Below are 14,120 nucleotides of genomic sequence, written 5' to 3'. Positions count from 1 at the left end.
TAAGTAGGAATATTGTTTAATGATTGCCTACTGGAGTGTGATGTTTTCAGGTAAAATGTTTGTCATTTATTCAAAATTTATACTTTCCAGCTTTACTGAGATATAATTGTCACATACATTGTGACACCAACATGGCAGACTTAGAGTTTTTTACTATCTTTTCCCTATCCCTGGTGGCTCAGAAGGTAAAGTGTCTGCCTGCAATGCGGGAGACCTGGGTTTGATCCCTGGCTCAGAAAGATCCAGTTTAAAGTGTACAACATAATTGATACATGTATATATTGAGAAATGATTACCACAATAAGGGTAATTAACATATTCATCGCCTTACATAATTACCTTTTTTTAGTGGTAAGAACATTTAAGAGTTAATCTCATAGAAACTTTTCTGTATATAATACAGTATTGTTAACTGTAGTGACCATGCAGTACATTAGATTCCCAGAATTCACTCATTTTATAGCTGGAAGGTTATAACCTTTGATCAATATTTCCCCAGTTTCTTGCCACCAATTTACTCGTTGTTTCTATTAATTTGACTTTTTTTAGATTCCATGTAAGTGAGATCATAAATTTTTGTCTTTCTCTTTCTGGCTTATTTCACATAGCATAATGGCCTCAAGATCCATCCATGTTGCCACAAATGACAGAATTTCTTTTGTTTTTATGGCTAAATAATATTCCATTCTGTGTGTGTGTGTGTATGTTCCCTTTTCTCCATATCCTCACCAAAACTTTTTTTTCAATGTCATCCAAAACTTTTTAAATCTCATCTTTTCAATAATAACCATGCTAACAAGTGTGAAGTGATGCCTCCCAGACTTCCATAATGGCACACTTGACTGTGAGTGATTGTCAAAATGGGTGCTCTTTGGGTCAGGGGAAGTGAAATGGTGAAGTGTCTCAGTCGTGTCTGACTCTGCAACCCCATGGACTATAGCCTACCAGGCTCCTCCATCCATGGAATTTTCCAGGCCAGAGTACTGTAGTGAGTTGCCATTTCCTTCTCCAGGGGATCTTCCCAACCCAAGAATCAAACCCAGGTCTCCCACATTGCAGGCAGATGCTTTACCTTCTGAGCCACCAGGGGCAGGGGAAGGATAGTAGAAAACTCTAAGTCTGCCATGTTGGTGGCATCACTCAATCTAACATTTCTAAAGTGCCTACTGTGTGCTCACCAATGCAGAATACAAAAACAGGAAGACTTGCATAATCAGGGGTAAAGCAGGACTTTGACCTCGGGTCCTTAGACTCAGACTTATTGCTATGAAACAATGCAATTTTACATTATTTAGAAAACTAAAATAATGATAATAAGATCACGTGTTTTCTTGCAGAAATATTCGGTTTGCCTTATTGGTGGCTTACCCAATTAATATTTGTTTCAAGGGAATAAAGAATATACCTTTATCAAGGTAGAAGTTAATTTTAAAAAGCAGCTCTTGGCAAGAGTATATTGTAGAAGACTTTTAATAACTTATTTCCAGTTTTAAAAATATTTGTGACTTTGAAATTGGACTTTTAAAAGGCTGTAGTTTTTCAGTTGCTCAGCCATGTCTGACTCTATGTGATCCCATGGACTGCAGCATGCCAGGCTTCCCTATCCTTCACTATCTCCTGGAATTTCCTCAAATTCATGTCCATTGAGTCAGTGATGCCATCTAACCATTGCATCCTCTATCAACCCCATCTCCTCCTGTCTTCAATCTTTCTCAGTATTAATGCCTTTTCCAAAGAGTTGGCCCTTCATATTGAAAGGTTGTTGTTGAACCATGAAACGACGCCAGGATTCTTGGCCTCTGGAGGAGAGGAATTCAATCTGGGGCCAGAGACGAGACTTGATCGCTCAGAGCTTTTGTGTAATAAAGTTTTATTAAAGTATAAAGGAGATGGAGAAAGCTTCTGACATAGGTATCAAAAGGGGGCAGAAAGAGTACTCCCCTGCTAGTCTTCAGCTGGATGTTATATAGTCACTAGCAGTTTGTTAATGAAAGAAAGGAATGTCTTAAAACTCAGAATGGCACCAGGCCCCTCGTCCATAAGATGTATTTGGGGATAATCTTGGCACCAGACAAGCCATCCCGGGCCATAAAATGATTGACTTGAATCTTGTAGAAGGGCAGATTAATATACAAATAGTTTCGTTTACATAGATTAGGGGAACAATGTCTGAGTATAACATAATGGTTTGTCAAGTAGGTTCTGAGCCATTAGGCGGAACTGACTTGAAGACAGAGTCTGGGGTAAATGCATAGTACATTAACATAGATTAAGACAAACATTTCCATAAGAAAAATGCATTGGTTAACTCAAGGTTTGAGAATAGTTAACTTCAGATAGAACCAGGTGTCATTATGGCAACACAGTATTTTAAGAGTAACCTCCTTTTAAATTTAAAAGAGAGAAAAATGTCTGACACTTGCAGCCTATTTCCTCTGTTTGGAGACCCTTGGCCTTCCTGCCTATTACCCTCTCATTACCCCCTTTTCTTTTAGGAGAAATTATTGCCTAGGGAAAAGGGGCATTATTCTCATTCCATAACTATTTCTGAGCTGACAAGGGGCATTGTCCCTAAATTGGTGAGGCAACATCTTCTCCTAACCCTCATACTGAGGACACGGAGGATTTCTGATCCAGGGGCCCCAAGTAGTAGTTGGAAGAAGCTGTAGCAGTAGCAGGAGTTTGAGCAACTATTTGTAACTTAAAAGCTTTCATGTGACTAGAAACAAATCAGTTACACAGTTACAGATGCACGGAGCAAACACCAAAAACAAAACAATCAGAATTATTGTTATTAAGATGACTTTCCACCATGGGGAACTAGTTAATGTCTCCCAAAGTGAGGCAATTGAGGCTGTTGAGGCCTGATAGAGGCCATGACTAAAATAGGCTGGAGCAAGCATCCCAGAAACAGCTGAGACACTGCCCAGGTGGGATCAAAATTAATTACCCCCGATGGGAGGACTCAGCCTGTCAGCATGCTCCCCGTAGCCTGGTCTGTGCCAGTCGGGACGGGGATAGAAATCTCCTAAGAAAGCCCACGCACGTGAGAATCTAGCCAATTGGTAGATGCAAAGAAACCCTTGTAACCAATCCAACTTTGCCAATTCCCTGTCTTTGTCCTAAACCTATAAATACTACTGTAATACAGGGCTCGGGGCTCTGGCTTTATTCCACTGTGCTGGATGTGGCCAGGGCCCTGGCTGGAGCTAGCAATAAATTCTCTTTTTGCGTTTGCATTGCTGTGAATGTCTTGTTTTCTCAGCTGTGGGGACTTGGACTGGGGGCATAACAAGGCTTCAAAAGTATCCATAGCCCCAATCATCTTGTTCATGTGTTTAGTAAAATGAGTAACATTAGTGCTCATATCAGGTATATATGTACAGCATTGGGTATAAATAATGGCACAAGTTCCTCCTTGTGCAGCTGTCAGAATATCTAAATCCAATCTGTTTTGTAAAACCACCTTTCTAATTTGTGCTTGTTCAGCATTAGAGCTGAAATAGCTTTTTGAGAATCTTGTAATGCCTGTTGAGTAAAATTAGTCAAAGCATCCACTCATAACATAACATCTGTAGTTCCCAAAGAGGGAACAAACACTGCAGCCAAATAATCATATCAGTGAAATACCGACCTTGCCCACTGAATTTTAAGGTGGGGTAAATTAGCAGGATTTTCTGGAAGCTCTGAAAATATAAAGCCGTGAGTAAAGGCTAGACCCAGGGTGCATCTCCCTATCCAACCAGGGAGAAGAGATGTTCATAGGTAAGAGCCACATATCCAATAAGTCCCATGTGGACCAAGCCAGTGTGACTGAGATATCCAGTCCCAATTAGTGCCTGGCCAGACAAAGGGAGGACCTGAACTGGGGTTGGAAAACAGGGGAATGATTACATTGCATATTTCCTGAGGCAAAAATCCCAATTGTTTCCAATCATTGTAATTAAGTTGTTGGCTAACTTTTGGGGATGGCTCTGTTCCCAGCATATAGGGGCAGTAGATATTAGACGTCCTTTTTCAGGAGTTAGCCGTATAACCTCATCCCATATTTGATAAACGTCAGGTAAAAAACCATTAGATCTAGAACTATTTGCCGTATGTGTAGCAAAATGGTCATTAAACCAAGACAATGTATTATCAAAATTAAAAGTCACATTATGTTCATCGTTAAAGTACAAAGTGTTGCAGCAGCCCATTTTAGGGTTGTTAGATGTCATCAGAAGAAGAAGAGGCATCACATATGACTGTTGTCAAAGGTATTCGCAGACTTAGAGAAAGTCTTTTCCTTGAAGTGGAGATGTCCACCATGGGAAGCCTTCCACTGATGAAGAGGTGAGTGCTCCACAGACCCAGCAGTTAGACTGATTGTGGAATGCAGCGTAGGAGTGAGCCCAGGACAAGAAGGCATTGTCTTGAGGATCAAATGGTAGATTCAGAATTTTGGAGTCAGCAGAAGTAGGCTCACATAGATTATCAGGCCCATCTGAAAAGTACAAAATCAAAGCAGAGAAAGTAAAGACATAAATGATGTCACTTAGTTCTGGTCAGGGTGCCAACCTCTTAACTTGAGTGTGATGTACCCACGAATCAATTCCTGGCACTTTGACAACTGTGGGAGAAGAAAGAATATCCTGGTAAAGGCCTTCCCAGAGGGGCTTGAGGGATGGGCCCCCAGACCCCAGTGTTTTTATGAGGACCTTGGTTCCTGGCTCAAATAGAGTCTTGCTTTACTCAGAGGTTGGGTCAGGAGTCGTCTCCCAGAGTTCTGTTAATGCCTGTTGAAAAGCTGAGAGCTGAGTTACATAACTAATTAATTCCAAGGCTTCAGGGTCTATAACAATGTCTGTGTATAAGAAAGGCCTTCCATAAATATATTCAAAGGGGGACAGTCCCTTCTTTTGGGGAGCAGTTCGAGCCCTCATTAAAGCTATGGGTAGGACTTTAATCCAATTGTCCTGCGTCTCTTGAGTTAATTGGCGTAGATGTCTTTTGATGTCATTAGCTTTTTCAACCTTCCCTGAGGATTGGGATCTCCAAGAGCAGTGTAAGTGATATTCTATTCCTAGAGCTTTAGACACACCCTGAGTTACATTAGCTTTAAAGGCAGAGCCATTGTCACACTGAAGGCTCTGTGGCAGCCCAAACCTGGGGATAATTTCATGGATTAAAATCTTTATAACCTCCATAGCCTGTTCACTATGACAGAGAAAAGCCTCAATCCATCCAGTAAAAGTATTTACCCAAACTTGTAAGCAAGAATATCCATTAGCTTTTGGCATATGAGTAAAATCAATTTCCCAGTCCTATCCAGGATACTTCCCACTTCCTTGTAATCCAGATTTTGCTAGCTTTTGTCTTTGGGTTATTTTTCTAACAAACCTCACACCTTTTGATAATGTTCTTTAAAGTATTTATTACATTTTTACCTTCAAACAAATGAGAAGCCATCTGGTAAGTACTCTCTGCACCCAAATGAAAACTCTGATGTAAACCCTTAAGAATTTTCCACTGAGCATTTTCAGGAATTATTAATTGTCCATCCTCGGACTGTAACCATCCTTTATCAGTAATCTTTGCTCTTCTTTTCTCATATCTTTCTAATTCTTCCTCAGTATATTGTGTTTTTTTCTGTTCCACAGGATCTGTCCAAATCAAAGGCATCTGTAGTGAAGGGGTTTCCTAAAGTGCTGCTTTTCTGGCTTGACAGTCAGCCAGCTGATTACCTTCAGATACTCTACTCCTATCCCTGCTGTGTCCTTTGCAATGCATAACAGCTACTTCTTTAGGACAATATATAGCAGTTAAAAGTCTCTCATCTCTCTGAAATGCTTAATAGGTTCTCCTGTTGCTGTTTTAAACTATCTTTCTTTCCATATTGCAGCATGAGCATGTGAAGTCAAATAAGCATACTTAGAATCAGTGTAGATATTTACTCGCTGCCCTTTGCTTAACTCTAGAGCTCGGGTCAGAGCCACAGGCTCTGCTAACTGAGAGCACTGGTTCCCTGGGGGAGAGATTTTGCTTCTAAAACCTGTTCAGCAGTCACCACGGTGTAAACTGCTTTATGCTTTCCATCCCGAACAAAATAACTGCCATCTGTAAATATTTCCATGTCAGGATTGTCTAATGGGGTATCCATTAGATCTTCCCAAGCTGCATAGTTTAAAGTTAGAAATTGGGAACAATGGTGATTGGATGTTTCATTTTCCTTTCTCAGGAAGGAAAGTGGCAGAATTTAAATTTCCACAAACTTTAAGATTAGTTATTGGTCTTTCTAACAACAATGTTAGAAAATATAAGAAGCCTACTGTCTGTCATCCAAATATTAACCTTAGAATTTAAGATTCCACTCACATCATGAGAAGTCAGTACAGTGAGGTTTCGTCCATTAATTAATTGTTTTTAAAGCTTCAGGTGCTAATTAAGCCGCTGCCCCAATTACCCTTAGGCAGTGGGGCCACCCATGTGAAATTACATCTAATTCTCTGCTTAGAGAAGCAACAGGTTGCTGGTGAGGCCCTCAGGGTTGTGTCAAAACTCCCAAGGCCATACCTTTCCTTTCAGTGACAAACAAATTAAATTTTGACCCTGTGGGCAAGCTCAAAGTGGGAGCTTGTAGGAGAACAGTCTGAAGAACCTTAAAAGCCTTTTGAGTATCTGGAGACCAAACCAGTCTGTTGGTTTGGGCCTGCTGAGTCTCAGCTATAAGTGTATATAAAGGCTGGGCAAGTTCCCCATAACCCAGAATCCAAATGTGACAGCAGTCTGATTTCCAAAAATCTTCTCAGTTGTCTTAATGTTATAAGTGAAGCAAAGTGAAGTGAAGTGAAGTCGCTCAGTCGTGTCCGACTCTTTGCGACCCCATGAACTGTAGCCTATCAGGCTCCTCCATCCATGGGATTCTCCAGGTAAGAGTGCTGGAGTGGATTGCCATTTCCTTTTCCAGGGGATCTTCCCGACCCAGGAATCGAACCCAGGTCTCCTGCATTGCAGGCAGGCGCTTTTACCGTCTGAGCCACCAGGGAAGCCAAAGTTATAAGTAGGGAGTGATTTAGTTTAGGTTTAATTTTCTCAGAGCCTATGGCCCTAGTCTCTTTTGATATGATTAGGCCCAAATATCTAACAGATTGTTGACAAAGCTAAGCCTTTTCTCTTGATGTCTTGTAACCGCAGCCTGTCAGAAAGTTTAAGAAATCTTTTGAGGCTCGTGAACAAGCTTTTTCTGTCTCAGCACAGTGCAGAATATCATCTACATATTGTAACACCACTATTTCACAATTATTAAAGTTTTGTAGATCTCATGACAAACTTTGTCCAAATAAATGAGGACTGACATGAAATCTCTGGGGCAAAACTGTCCAGGTTAACTGAGAAACTGGCTGTGTAGGGTCTTTAAGGGCAAATAGAAATTGACTTTTTTCAGCCAAAGGCACTGAATAAAAGACATCTTTCAAATCAATAACTGAGAAATATTTGGCTCGTTCAGGAATTTTAGACAATAGAGTATAAGGATTAGACAGGGTGTAAAGGAAGTACAGCCTCATTTATTATTTGTAAATCTTGAACTAGTCTCTATTTATCATTTGATTTTTTTATATCTAAAATAGGAGTGTTGCATGGACTGTTAAAGGGAATTAATAGTCTCTGTTCCTTTAAATTTTTGATGATGGGTTTTAACTCTTTTTTAATCTCAAGTTTTAGTGGATACTGTTTCTTATGAGGAAATAAGTGTGAGTCTTTGAGCTTGACAACTACAGGAATAGCATTTTGCGTTTGACCCACAGATTTTTGATCAGCCCACACTCTAGGATTTACATTTTGTTCAATTAAAGGGAGAGAAAGGGAGGGCCCCATATTCATGAAAACAGAGGCATGGACCTTGTTCAGTATACCCCTCCCCAAAAGGGGTGAGGGAGACTCTAGAACAATCAGAAACTCGTGTGAAAATAGCACAGAATCTCAGTTACAACTTAGAGAATAACTGAAATAATATCTTTTGGCTCACCTAGACAGTCTCATTACAGAAGCATATCAGGAAGAAAGTGGGCCAGGGGCTTCAGTAAGCACAGAGTAAGTTGTCCTAGTATCTAAAAAGAAATTGACAGATTGGCTCCCCACAGTTATTAATACCCAGGGTTCTTCAGGTGTAATTAGGATGGGAGCTTGTGTGGGGACCCCGAGGCACCTTCATTCCTGATTGTCTTTAGATTCTGACACCTGAAACCTACGTCTCTGGAGGCAGTCTCTCCTTCAGTGTGGTCCCTTGTACACCAGACATGAAGCCAGGGGCGGCTTGGATGCCTGAGAACAATCCCACTTGAGGTGTCCCTGCTTTCTACAGTAATAGCAAGCCCATCTCTTTTTACCTGGGTCCCACTGGGCATTTTTTTTCAGGTTCTTGAAGAACCGTTTTCACAGCCATTGTGAAGGCTTCGACCTGTTTCTTTGTCTTTTTTTGCCGTTTTTTTCTTTTTTTTCATATTCCCTACCATAATAGACTGTCTGAGCCAGTTGTAACAGAGTATCTAAAGGCTGATTTGGTCCATATGCCCGTTTTAATAGCTTACAGCGGATATCCGGAGCAGACTAAGTGAGAAATCTATCTTTTAAGATCACTTTTTTCTCTTCACTTTCGGGATCAAATTCAGGGAATCTGCAAAGGGCTTCTCTCAGTTTATCTAGGAATTAACCAGGACCTTCCTTTTCCTCCTGCTCTATGTTTGTCAATTTGCCATAGTAGACTGTGAAGTCAAGTGGGCCTTAGAAAGCATCACTACCAACAAAGCTAGTGAAGGTGATGGAATTCCAGTTGAGCTATTTCAAATCCTGAAAGATGATGCTGTGAAAGTGCTGCACTCAATATGCCAGCAAATTTGGAAAACTCAGCAGTGGCCACAGGACTGCAAATGGTCAGTTTTCATTCCAATCCCAAAGAAAGGCAATGCCAAAGAATGCTCAGACTACTGCACAATTGCACTCATCTCACACACTAGTAAAGTAATGCTCAAAATTCTTCAAGCCAGGCTTCAGCAATATGTGAACCATGAACTTTCAGATGTTCAAGTTGGTTTTAGAAAAGGCAGAGAAACCAGAGATCAAATTGCCAACATCTGCTGGATCATCGAAAAAGCAAGAGAGTTCCAGGAAAACATCTATTTCTGCTTTATTGATTATGCTAAGCCTTTGACTGTGTGGATCCAAATAAACTGTGGGAAATTCTGAAAGAGATGGGAATACCAGACCACCTGACCTGTCTCTTGAGAAACCTGTATGCAGGTCAGGAAGCAACAGTTAGAACTGGACATGGAACAGCAGACTGGTTCCAAATAGGAAAAGGAGTATGTCAAGGCTGTATATTGTCACCCTGCTTAATTAACTTATATGCAGAGTACATCATGAGAAATGCTGGACTAGAAGAAGCATAAGCTGGAATCAAGATTGCCAGGAGAAATATCAATAACCTCAGGTATGCAGATGACAACACCCTTATGGCAGAAAATAAAGAGGAACTAAAAAGCCTCTTCATGAAAGGGAAAGAGGAGAGTGAAAAAGTTGGCTTAAAGTTCAACATTCAGAAAGCGAAGATCATGGCATCCGGTCCCATCACTTCATGGGAAATAGATGGGAAACAGTGGAAACAGTGTCAGACTATTTTTGGGGCTCCAAAATCACTGCAGATGGTAACTGCAGCCATGAAATTAAAAGACACTTACTCCTTGGAAGAAAAGTTATGACCAACCTAGATAGCATATTAAAAAGCAGAGACATTACTTTGCCAACAAAGGTCCGTCTAGTCAAGGCTATAGTTTTTCCAGTGGTCATGTATGGATGTGAGAGTTGAACTGTGAAGAAGGCTGAGCACTGAAGAGTTGATGCTTTTGAACTGTGGTGTTGGAGAAGACTCTTGAGAGTCCCTTGAACTGCAAGGAGATCCAACCAGTCCATTCTAAAGGAGATCAGCCCTGGGATTTCTTTGCAAGGAATGATGCTAAAGCTGAAACTCCAGTACTTTGGCCACCTCATGCCAAGAGTTGACTCATTGGAGAAGATCTGATGCTGGGAGAGATGGAGGGAAGGAGGACAAGGGGACGACAGAGGATGAGATGGCTGGATGGCATCACCGACTCGATGGACGTGAGTCTGAGTGAACTGAGGGAGTTGGTGATGGACAGGGAGGCCTGGCCAGCTACAATTCATGGAGGCACAAAGAGTCAGACACAACTGAGCTACTGAACTGAACTGAAAGGCTTAGCACGCACCTGCCTGAGTCCTTCAAGAATACATCTGACAAAATGACTCTGATCTCATCTTCCTTTAGCTGTGTTGTTGTCCCAATCTGGTTCTGTAATTTGGACCGCCTGATTTCCAGTGGGAGGGTGGTTATCTTGTCCTCCCTCTTTCTTCCTGATTCATTACCAAGCCATTTATCTCCGTAGGCAACCGCTTTTCCCAAAACTCGACTTTTTGAGTCAGGAGTCAGCGTTTGTCCCAATGTATACATCACATCTTTCTTAGTAAGGTCATAAAGCAGAATAACACCTTTAAAAGCTCTAATGTATTTTGGGGGGTCTTCTAAATAGTCTCCCAGATCTTCCTTGATTCTTTGTATTTTTTGATAAGAAAAATGTTTATTAACTCTCACAGACTGATTATTTCTCTCAGTGGGTGCTTCGTGAAGAAGAAACAGCCTGTGTGGCTGTTCCTCAGTCTCTCTGGCTGCTCTGCACATATGATCTCGGGGATAGATTGGAGAAACCTGTTTGTTTGTTTGTTTATCTGTTTGTCTCCTGTCCTCCATCTCATCTCTTACTTTAATGGTCTGAGTCTCTATTGAAACCAAGGAATTCTGAGGTCGTACTGAGACAGGAGTTGTTTGGACCCCTACTTGGGCAGTTTGAATCTCAGTTTGGGTTTCCACTGAAACCAAGGCAATCTTTTTTTTTTTTTTTTTTTGGTAAGGGTGGGGGGGGGTGGTTCTGGCTTTTAGTTTGTTCAGTTCGGAGCCCTGGGTACAAGGGCAAAGTTGGAGGACAGGAGTGAGCTGAAGGTGTCACACCCAAATCTGTACCCTTAGAACATAAGTCTGGCATATTTCACAGAGAGAAAAATGGCAACACATATGTTACTTTTACCCATTTCCCATGTTTTCTACAGAACCAGTCTAATCGTAAAACAGTATTATACTTAAGAGACCCTCTAACTGGCCACCATTCGCCATCTTCCAGTGGCTACCACGGCCATGTAGTATTACATAGGAAAACCAGGTGAGTCTTCTTTAAGCCCTGGGAATCAAATATATCCCAGCTTTTCAGGATACATTTCAAAGGAGTGAAGCTGGAATTGTTAGCTCCCATCTGTAAGAGAGAAAAAAAGCAACCAGCGCCATTTGTTTATCAGAGGTGTCCCTCCCTGTTTTAGATAGGGGTGTAGACAGACTTTACACCAAAGCTTTTCTTTTCTGGTCAGACTTAGTCCATCTCTTACCAATGCAGGCATCATACTCATCCCTCTTGGTTTTATCACCAAGACAGGGTGGGGATGCACCAGGGGTAGACCTGATGGCATCCCTGACTGACGTCCAGCTCCTCACCATTAAAACCTTGTTTGTCTCTGATGCCACCCGGGGTGCAATCAGAGTAACCTTCCAAAATACCTCTCATGCTAAGACCACTGAGGGAAACATTTGTCACCTGAGTGCCTGTGCATGACCCTGAGTATATTCTTGACCACAATAAGACCGATACAAACATAAAACTGAGATGTTTCTTTCAAGCATCATCACATCAGTATAAGAGCCTCCTCTGGTCCACTAAGAGCCAGCGTTACCAAAGGAAAAAAAAAAAAATTGTAGTTCCAATCTGAGAAACCTTTAACCTCAGAGATGCTCATGGAGCTAGAGCTCCATCTAGCTTCTGAACTTCTGATTCCTAGCAAAGCTAGGCACTTCCTAACTACCAATCTAAGTTTGGGACCTAAGTCACAGTACCCAGTAACAGCATAGATCACAAGTCCCTTGAAAGTCTATGATCTGATAAATTAGGTTAGTACTTCTAATTCCCAAGGAGTTATGAAATGGTCAAAGAGATCAAAAAGTTTGACTGAGAAAGGAGAGTTCGGTCCACACGCTTTGTCCATTTCTGGTCTGTCCCTGAAGGAGACATTGGGTGCCTCTTGGCATTGGCGGGTCGGTATAAACCCCCGACAAGTTTTTGCCATAAGCCATATGAGATCACTGTGGAACCGCAGAGCAGGGCTCCTCACTTGCTTCGCACAGGGCATGTCACTCATTCACACAACCACACCATAGAGTTGGTAAAGTACAGCAGAAAACGTGTTCACTAGGAGAACAAAGAACTAGAGCTCCAAGCATTCTTTCCTTGTCCTAAAGGATCCCGGGTGAGCCCCCAAGATGAAAGGTTGTTGCTGAACCACGAAATGATGCCGGGATTCTTGGCCTCTAGAGGAGAGGAATTCAATCTGGGGCCAGAGACGAGGCTTGATTGCTCAGAGCTTTTGTGTAATAAAGTTTTATTAAAGTATAAAGGAGATAGAGAAAGCTTCTGACACAGGCATCAGAAGGGGGCAGAAAGAGTACCCCCCTGCTAGTCTTCAGCTGGATGTTATATAGTCACTAGCAGTTTGTTAATGAAAGAAAGGAATGTCTTAAAACTCAAAATGGCACCAGGCCCCTCGTCCATAAGCTGTATTTGGGGATAATCTTGCACCAGACAAGTCATCCCGGGCCACAAAATGATTGACTTGAATCTTGTAGAAGGGCAGATTAATATACAAATAGTTTCGTTTACATAGATTAGGGGAACAATGTCTGAGTATAACATAATGGTTTGTCAAGTAGGTTCTGAGCCATTAGGTGCAACTGACTTGAAGACAAGAGTCTGGGGTAAATACACAGTACATTAACATAGCTTAAGACAAACATTTCCATAAGAAAAATGCATTGGTTAACTCAAGGTTTGAGAATAGTTAACTTCAGGTGGAACCAGGTGTCATTATGGCAACACAGTATTTTAAGAGAAACCTCCTTTTAAATTTAAGAGAGAGAAGAATGTCTGACACTTGCAGCCTATTTCCTCTCTTTGGAGACCCCTGACCTTCCTGCCTGTTACCCTCTTTATATCAGGTGGCCAAAGTATTGGAGCATCAGCTTCAGCATCAGTCTTTCCAGTTAATATTCAGGGTTGATTTCCTTTAGGATTGACTGGGTAGATCTTGCAGTCCAAGGGACTCTCAAGAGCTTCCCCCAGCACCACAGTTGGAAAGCATCAATTCTTTGGCTTTCAGACTTCTTTATGGTCCAACTCTCACATCTGTACATGACTACTGGAATAACCATATCTTTGAATATAAATCTTTGTCTGTAAAGTGATGTTTCTGTTTTTTAATATGCTGTCAAGCTTTCTCATAGCTTTTCTTCCAAGGAGCAAGTGTCTTTTAATTTCATGGCTGCAGTCAATCTGCAGTGATTTTGGAGCCCAAGAAAATAAAGTCTCTCACTGTTTCCATTGTTTCCCCAACCATTTGTGATGGAGTGATGGGACCAGATATCATGATCTTAGTTTTTTGAATGTTGAGTTTTAAGCCAGCTTTTTCACTCTCCTCTTTCACCTTCATCAAGAGGCTCTTTAGTTCCTCTTCACTTTCTGCCATAAGGGTGGTGTTATCTGCATATCTGAGGTTATTGATATTTCTCCCAGCAATCTTGATTCCAGCTTGTGCTTCTTCCAGCCCAGCATTTTGCATGATGTACTCTGCATATAAGTTAAATAAGCAGGGTGACAATATACAGCCTTAATATATTCCTTTCCCAATTTTGAACCAGTCCATTGTAACGTGTAGGGTTCTAACTGTTGCTTCTTGACCTGCATATGGGTTTCACAGGAGGCAGGCAAGGCCATCTGATATTCTCATCTCTTTAAGAATCTTCCACCATTTGTTATGATCCACACAGTCAAAGGCTTTAGCATAGTCAATGAAGCAGAAGTAGATGTTTTTCTGGAATTCCCTTGTTTTGTCTATGATCCGACGGATGTTGGCAACTTGATCTCTGGCTCCTCGGCCTTTTCTAAATCCACCCTGTACATCTGGAAGCTCTTGGTTCA

At 41.4% G+C, this 14,120-nt stretch overlaps 1 protein-coding gene and 1 pseudogene across 3 annotated transcripts in view; one reads left to right on the top strand and one right to left on the bottom strand.

Annotated features, from left to right (window-relative positions):
• The window catches only part of LOC101106237 (fibronectin type III domain containing protein 3C1-like), a 101,405-nt gene that overhangs the window by 20,058 nt on the left and 67,227 nt on the right, over nt 1-14,120 (top strand). The window lies entirely within an intron of this gene.
• Nucleotides 2,605-4,483, bottom strand: LOC132658802 (endogenous retrovirus group PABLB member 1 Env polyprotein-like; annotated as a pseudogene).

This window comes from Ovis aries, chromosome X, assembly GCF_016772045.2.
Source record: "Ovis aries strain OAR_USU_Benz2616 breed Rambouillet chromosome X, ARS-UI_Ramb_v3.0, whole genome shotgun sequence".
NCBI lineage: Eukaryota > Metazoa > Chordata > Mammalia > Artiodactyla > Bovidae > Ovis > Ovis aries.
This window is presented reverse-complemented; position numbering and strand designations above follow the sequence as displayed.